Source organism: Micropterus dolomieu, linkage group LG20, assembly GCF_021292245.1.
Source record: "Micropterus dolomieu isolate WLL.071019.BEF.003 ecotype Adirondacks linkage group LG20, ASM2129224v1, whole genome shotgun sequence".
Taxonomy (NCBI): Eukaryota; Metazoa; Chordata; class Actinopteri; order Centrarchiformes; family Centrarchidae; genus Micropterus; species Micropterus dolomieu.
In genome coordinates, this window is record NC_060169.1 from 9,566,484 (window position 1) to 9,575,465 (window position 8,982).

The 8,982-nt window shown below is 42.6% G+C and overlaps 1 protein-coding gene across 14 annotated transcripts in view; it reads right to left on the minus strand.

Annotated features, from left to right (window-relative positions):
- Positions 1-8,982, minus strand: part of LOC123959195 (transducin-like enhancer protein 3-B) — a 187,296-nt gene that overhangs the window by 88,758 nt on the left and 89,556 nt on the right. The window lies entirely within an intron of this gene.

Sequence of the window (8,982 nt, forward strand, 5' to 3'; positions counted from 1 at the left end):
ACTTTCCTCTTTGATAAAGCTTATAGTTAGGGCTGGCTCAGGTAGTCCTGAACCATCCCTTAGTTATGCTGCTATAGGCCTAGACTGCCGGGGGATTTCCCATGATGCACTGAGCTCCTCTCTCCTCTACTTTCTCTCCCTCTGTATGCAACCTTATCCCATTATTGCATGTTACTAACACAACTTCTCCCCTTTCTGGTAGTCTTGTGCTTTCTCGTCTCTCTCCTCTCTCCTATCACTTCCTGCAGGTTTTCTGGCTCTGGAGCTGTGGAGTCTGGATCTGTGGCTGCGGGTCACCTGCTGCCCCCGTGTTCCTGCTCGACACCCTCTACTGCAACGACTATTGTTGCTAGTCTTATTGTTATTATTGTTATTATAATCATTAACATTACGATGGTTACCATTAACACTATTGTGAATATCTGTACCATTTTTCATTTAGTCTGTAGCAACATTACCTTCACTGTCTGTACCTCTGTGTGAATATTGTGTAGTCTCTCTCTCTCTCTCTCTCTCTCCCCCCCGGTGAGAGATGGTTAGACGGTGGAGGAGGATGTTGTGCTCCACAGTCAGGAGGATGAGAAGAGATGGGGAGCCAGTGTCTGCAGTCATCAGCAGGTCATTTGTGACCCTGACCAGGGCTGTTTCTGTGCTGTGGCCAGGGCGGAAACCAGACTGAAATTTTTCAAACAGGTTGTTTAGTTTTAGATGGTCCTGAAGCTGTGCGGCAACTACTTTTGCCAGCACCTTGGAATGGAATGGAAGGTTGGAGATAGTAGTTGGTGTTGATGGAACATGGCCAGCCTGGAGGGAGTGGTTAATGACCTTTGTGATGAGGGGACTTATGGCATGGAGGTTGGATTTCACCAGGGCTGTAGGGAAGGGGTCCAGGGCACAGGTGGATGGTTTCATCTTTTTGATGATGTCCTCAACAGCTGTGAGATGACAAAAAAACAGAAGAGAGGCTGGGAAATCCCAGGCTGTGGGTCAGCAGTTGGGACAGGCAGTGTGGAGAAACTGGACTACAGGGAGCGGATGGTGTCTACTTTTTTTCTGAAAAAAAGCGATGAAATTGTTGCACCTCTCTTCTGTGGCTTCTGAATGACAGTGAGTTTGCGGTTTGAGGCCTTGAGGCGCCGCTCAAGGACACGACCAGCTGTTTTCATTTGCCGGAGTTCCTAGGTGTACCGGGGCTAAGCGTAAGAAGCTGACAGTTCTAGTTTTGACAGGGGCGACTGCTCAGAGATTGGTTGTAGAAGTCAACCAACTCAGTGACTGAGGAGAAATCAGCAGAGGAGAGATGTTGGAGGTCTATGGTCAAGGTGTCCGGGCTGATCTTTTTGAGGTCCCTATAGCAGAATTGACGCTTGTCTTTGGTGTGCAAGGAAAGGAGTGACAGCTCCAAGTTCTGTCTGTGTATGACAGCTAGGCCGCCACCACGACCAGTGCTGCGGGCTCTCTCCAGGTAGCTGTAACCGGGGGGACAGACTTCATTAAGCGCTGAGTAAACTCCTGGCTGGTGCCATGTTTCTGTCAGGCACATGAAGTCTAATCCCTTGTCCATGATGTGGTGTTGTAAAGGATGCTTTATTTGTGAGGGATTGTGTATTGAAAAGTTCTATTTTGAGTGCTGATGCTCTGGTGAATCTCTGTAGAGGCCGTAGTACACTGGAATATATCATTTTAAAATGTACTGGTACACACACTGAAACCATTCCAACAAGTTTTATATTGAAAACTACAAATACAATTGCCATTTTGTTTGCATAAAGAATAAAAAGCAGCAAATACCTTTTGTAAACATATGAAAATCATCTAAGTGTGCATTATCAAGATTTTAGATTTTATATTATATAGGTAATAAAATGATCCTGTGGACAATTACATGAAAACAAATAAGTCTTTAGAAGACAGTGATAGTAACTGCATGAGCCCAAAAACTGACGTAAATACAGAGCAGTCTGTAGCGTTTCTAGATATGCTGGTTAGTTGACTAAACTGCGTAATGTGTTATCATGTGCAGTGGATGAATAGACTCTGCCGACACACGACGCACACAGCTGCAGAACAACGTGTAGCGTTTTTACAAGAGCATGCTAACACAGAGCTTCAGTTTACACACTGTTAGCAAGTCAGAGAGACAAACCAAAGCTAACTCACCCTGCATTCACTATAAGGTCATTTTATTCAATCAAGTTTACCTCAGCACTCTCATAAAAACTAAAATACGACCGGACTTCAGAGTGACTGAAAAATCTCCGCAGCATTCTTCCGCTGTGTTATCATTGACCCAAACAAACCCACGTTGCATTCTGCGCGCCTGCTTCTGGGAGATGCTGGACAGTGTTTGCCATGAGATTATAATAGCGCAGTTAACTGTACCCAGTTATCATGGTAATTAAAATGTGTACGGTAATAATAACCGCCGGGAATTTTACCATGGTTAACCGTTAATCGTTTCATCCCTACCTATAACAAGCAATAATCAAAAGATAGACCTACCCAATTTATCCGATCCTTATTGTCAACTCAGTGTTCTATGAGAAATAATATAGTTATTACCTACTAATTACTTAGCATATACTCCTTAAAAAAGTAGCCTAATTTTAGCTACTCTACTACTGGGTGATATAACGCCACACTCTCCCAATGAGTCCAAGCATCACTGTCAGTAGCGGCCAGAGTTTCTTTCTGAGTTTCACGTTGCTGTGTTGATATGCATGATTCACGTGGGTCAGATTTTCAGGTCTGAAAATCCGGAATTCCGGATTAATCCCGAAAAATCACATCCCTGATTAATAAAAATTCCATCTGAAACAACACATTACTGGCTAAGATGACCATGTATATTGGTCTGTACTCTGCATGGCATCATAGAATTATACATGACTTTTCTTTGTTTTGATATCGGGGTTATAAATCGGTCATCAGCCGTCCTAAAAAGTAAATCTCGTCAGCATCAGTGAGCCAATAAGCATGTAGCATGCTTCTACCATGATATAATAATGCTGCAAATTGGCTGTTTAACGTGACACATCATAGACGCAGGCAGAAAACACACTACGCTCAGAGAAGGGAATAATTCTTCTCCTCCTCCTCCAGCAGACTAGATACTACAATGGTATATTTCTACCATACTGTTTGTTATTTGACACTTGTTTTTTATATAGACCAATTCTGTACACACATTCAAATCAGTTTTTTCATTTTAGTCCAGTTATCCAGGATGAGTTGTGCGCAGAGTAACAGTTTTTCCAGCTGCTCACAGGTATTTCAACATCTTCCTGCAAGTGCAAGTGAGTAATTGTACCGTGATGTGTAATTTTCTTTTGTAAAAATGGATTTTTATAAAATTGGTATAGAAAAAAGTATCGTTCAGGAACTCGTATCAAAGTCAAGGTATCGGTCTCAGAAGTTTTTCAATGATACCCAGCTCTACTTTCCCATGAACTTAACTGCTGTCCTTGTGGTTAGTACCAAACTGGAGCCGTCAGTCATTAGTTCTGCTCAGTTCAGCTCAGCTCTTGTGACTGGTGTACCACATGTCTTTAACAACGCAATTCTTTCACACTCAACCCACTCCTAATTGGCCAACTCAGAAAATTACACAGCAGAACACAGCACAAGACAGACACACACCACTATAGGGCACGTATGACAACTCACTCAGAAGATGAAAACAGCTCTTCACAGTCTTCTGTGTTTGTTTCAGAGAAACATCCTCCCCAGCGGGTGGACATTAAAAGATGGGATTCACATTAGGGTTTCACGCTGTAGATTTAGGTTTACTATAAATACTTTCTGTCCTGAAGTTGAGACATTACTAATATCTAACATGAAGTGAGGATTTAATGAATGTGGACGTACATTCTGTCTCACGATTCTTTTGGTACACAATATCTTGGCACAACATGCAGTCGCGGGAGATTAAGCTGCTTTCCACATGAATGTCGCCAAACAATTACTATTTGCAGAACAGTAGACAATAAGTTGACAGTTGTACAAAGTGTGGCCCAGAATCATATTCCTACTGATTAGAAATGCACAAACAGTAAATGCCATACTATATACAGCCCCTGGTTTGGACTAAAACTGCCAGCAAAATCCGCAAATTAAAATGTAAAGCTGGTCTAAGCACCACCTTGATGAAATCCCATATTAAGCTGAGCCGAGGAGTCAATGTGCACTGGAGGGAATAAGAGTGAAGCCAAGCCAACAGGGAGTTCTGCCTCCTATCTCATCCCCCCTTCCCTTTTTTTCCTCCACTATCATTACCTTGTCTGTCACTCCCCACGCAATTTTCTCCAATTTCTTTATCTTTTTTCTCCTTTTTCCTGGCTATCTTATAACCTTTCCCTACTCACTAACTATATCCCTTTCTCCCTCCGCCTTACCCCTCACTATACCTCTCCTGCTCACCCAATTTTCTTCCCTCCTCCCCATTTCCCTCCTCCTCCCCTCAGGTTGTTTCCTCCTCTCTCTATCTGAAGGTGCCACATCTGGCAGCTTTCCGCTCCAGACTAGGCCTGCCTGGCTGGGAGAGAGAGAGAGAGAGAGAGAGTGAGATAATCGGGCTAATCCCTCCGTCATCCCAGAGGCTATCACGCTACTCTATAACCCCCTAATCCCTCTAATTCCCTCACACTCTGCAGTCATCCTCGCTGTCAGACACATTGGGATCCTTATCAGCAGGCAAGAGCTGCAGGCGCTGTGTGTGTGTGTGTGTGTGTGTGTGTGTGTGTGTGTGTGTGTGTGTGTGTCAGTTGCTTCCTTTTAATCAGTGAAGGATGTCTGTGGCCTTACAGCCAGACTGACCTGACCCGGGCGTTGAGGAACTTTGTCAAATGGATAAACAAACCATCTCCATGCAAAATGAGGAATACATCGAGAAGATAAACACTCTCCCTCCCTCTTTGGGCTTTTTGATGCTTCCAATTAAAGCGCTGTATGAAAATGTTATCCCCCTCCTCCTCCTCCGCTCCTCTTTCTCCCTCTCTTTATTTTTCTTACTGAGGGTGGGTGCAGATGCGAAGGAGTGCAGCAACAAAGAGACGAAAATCTGCAAGGACACCATGATCAATAAACACATTTTACACACAGATTTGCTGGAGATGGAAGGAGGGATTTGGAAGGCAATAACAGCCCCAGAACTGCACCTCGGACTGCCAACAGTTGATCACATCATCATAGATATATTGATTGATATATCAAAAGGAACCGGGAGCAGGAGGGGAGTTAGCACTTCATCTAAGCAGAGCTGGGACCATTCAGCTCTTGTTATCTGGTGTAAAGAATAAGCTGAACAGCCAGGACAACCACAGACGCTTCAGTTGTGTTTATCAGCGACATCACTGACTGTGCCCTTTGAACTCTGAAAATACTCCCACAAGGATAAGTGCAGGTTTGGTGAGGGCTTAGAAGGTTATTTTCTTCCGGATGCTCTCACCAGGGGACTGTGTGTATGTGTGTTATTGATCGGTGCTCCTATTTAACAGCATGCTGTTTATCATGCTCGCTGCTCAGTGGGCGCCAGCTGATTGCATTATTGGAATTTGACCATGTGCCTTTGAATGTCTATCAGTCTGTCTGTCCATCCATCCGTTTGGGCTGGGCAATATGCCAAAAAAGTATCACAATCATTTATGTTTTTTTCAGAACCTAAAAAAAATGACCAAGAAATCTACAAGCTGAAAAAGGAAATGTTTCCAGCCAGGGAGCTTACATCTTTGGTCAGTTATGTTAAAAATATGACATTTTTTATTCATACCATTTTGCCATTATATGCCTAATAACTACGTGGGGAAAAACAGACAGTAATGTTATGGTTTGTTACTGAGGTGTTTCTCTGTGTGCCTTGCCTCTTGATTCAGGGGATGGGTCTAATTGCTGATGTTTGAAACTGTAAGCGCTTTCACTCAGAATAGCTTTACTGAATGGTGATGCAAAAGTAGGTAACTTAGTTTTCCATCTTTGTAAGCACATCACTGACCTGTTTTGTGTCCGACTTTAAGTAGCATAGCCCCGTTTGAGACTGTCTCAACCACTGTGTGACCAAATGGGCCTTTTAGAAGTCAAATATTTTCTCAATTAATCATTTAGTTGATAAAATGTCCATCGTGATTCCCTTATGCCCAAAGTGACTTTGCCTGTTTCTATTCCCAGAACTCTAAAACCTAAACATAATCTGTTTACTATCAAATAAGACAAAGAAAAGCAGCAAATTCTCAGAAACTGATTGGGTGGAAGAAGGGAATGTTTAGTATTTTTACTTAAAAAATGACTTAGATAATTCATTTTCTGATATTTTTTCTGTCAAATGGATTAATTGACAAATCATTTCATATCTGAAAGTATTGCCACACACTACCAATGTCATGTTATCTTGTTTATTCACTAAGCTCTGTAAGTTTAAGGTTTGTTATGACTGTCACTTTCTGTGCCGTCAAGAAAGGGCTTCTCTCTTGTCTAACTATTCAACTTCTGATAGCAAAATAACAGTATGTAGTGTGTTCAGCTACTCAACCAACATTGTTGTGGGCTATCCATATGTTGGAGGAAATGTTTCTATCGTGTTCACATCGTTTATATTTCCAAGCCCTTTTGTCTAGCGATCCATTTATCGATATGTATCTATGCAACCAGCCATCCATAAATCCTGTAGTCATATAAAAAATGAGAAGACAAAGAGTTCACAAGTTGTGTCCCTTGCCTCTTATATCATCCTTTTTATTCAGTGTCACCAGTGAAATGTGGCGTCTGATGACACTTCCACCCACTCCCTGATGATTCTGTGGGGCTGTGGCAGTGATGGGAGCACTGGCATTGTGGCTAATGCTAGAGCTTGAGCAGGGCTCCTGCAAGAGAGACAGCTCATCAAGCTGGGGAGCCAGCCAAGTGGAGTGTGACAAATCTCCATTTACCATCGGCGCACGGGGGCAAGGGTAAAATTAGAAACTCCGCCGCTTCTAACTCCCCGCTGCTAATTCCATTTCGTGCAAATTAATAAGTGTTTTTGTCCTCCTCCCCTCGCTCCTCCCCCGCCCCTCGTTCTCTCGCACTCTCACTCCCTCCCTCATCTGCTCTCCTTGACGAATTGCATTATCTCAAGGAAAAAAAAAAAGAAGCTCATACACTAGTAATGAGACATTGTTAGGCAAATCCCAAGTCAGCTCCAGCATTGTTTATGGAATAAATGCCTGATTATCAGCTTGAGAAGTGTGTCTGTGTGTATGGGAGAGACAAACTACACTGCTATTGGCTGCAGGGCAAGATACAACTTGTTTTATGCTGCTGTTGTTCTTTTGTCATCATCATTACCGTTTCCCATTTGACAAGAAAACACTCTTGATAATTTGGCAATTCATTATAAGAAATGACCCAATGTGAACTGAAGCAAGGCGTGGAATGCAGCAATATGTTAATGGTCCTCTGGTGAAGTATTCTCTTGTAAATGGATGTTGATTTCCCTGTGAAATTTATGCTAATTACCATATTTTGTTCACAGAAAATACAATTTTTAGATGGTGATATGTTCTCAAATATGGCAACTCAGAGATTATTTTTAAAAGTCATATTTACACAGTCATATTTTCAACTGTGCAATTCATAGTTAACTGAAAAACTGACTTTATATTGTAGCTCATCCACCATTTTCTGAACAGCTGATGGTCATGTAGAGTCCAAGTAAAACTGCAACTTCCATCAGTGTTTCCCACAGGATTATAAAAGACTATGGTGGCCCCAGTAAGAAAATTTTGTACATTTTAAAGTTAAATGCATAATTTGGGGCAAAATTAAGAGGCTATCTATGAAGAACTTTGCACTCTTGTAAACAATGTTGTGCTCTAGTAAACTATTTGATCATAAGCCCATTGTATAGCTATAAATGGTGATGAAACAGCAATAAAAGTCAACAAATATCTAAATCAAAGATTACATTTTATTGTTGTTGTTTAATAATATTTGTTTAAATGGACACATGTAATATGTTTTATACTTTCTGTGAATATAATCCAATTAATCTTATTTCCATACTGAATAGAGACCTTATTTTGAAAACCAGATTCATCAAGTCCGACCCAATTTGATAAATAATGTTGTATGTGGTTCTAGTATCGCATAACTTGAAGACTTCATAGCTTCTCTTCAGGTAGGACTCTCATACTGCAACACTTGTCTTTGTAAATAGAGAAAATGACGTCGCTAACCTGCCTGTCAGCTCGCACTGGTCCATTTCAGTGGATTCACCATAAAGTCTTTAACTCGTGTGCAATTTAGGTGTGGCTAGCTGAATCCCCTTCTCACAAACGAGTGACAGAAACAAACCGTTAGCTTTACTGTAGTTACCTCAAAAGAAAAGTGGTTGTCTCGAGTCGGATGTCAAAGTGTGTGAGCATGCAAGCTTACAGCAGTGTGGAGCAGCTCCCACAAAATACAACGTTAGAGGTCTGTAATGTTATTATGAGATGTGTAAAAAAAAACAACTACAATATCACTATCTAATACAGTGACACTATATTGAGGCAAAATTCAAAAATAAGAAATCTTAATTTGTCTAGTCTATCCAGGCTCAACATGAGGTGGAGGTGGTACCATCCTGATCACATGCACACCTTCAACTTGCTCAACCAAACACTTTTTCGTCGATGGTCGCTTCGCAGTCGCGTCACGGCCCTCTGGATTGTGGTGGTGTTGAGTCCTAGGGGCTGGGTGCATCTGCTGACTCCCTAGGGCTGAGGGTCTGTTGCTGCTGTCGCGGGGTGATTGCTGTCTCTTTTCTTTGGGGACGGTGGGGGTTTGTGTGTGGGATGCTTCGCTGCTAGGGAGGGAAGCGCGCGGGGTAGGGGGTCTTCTGGCCTGACCTGGCCTGAGTGGCATTGCCTCCTGGGTGTGGGCCGACCTTCGGGTCTGGGCTGTTGGGCCGTTCTGTCCTTGGGCGGGGTCCTTGCTGCTCCGGACCTGCTCCCTTGTAGGGGGGGGGGG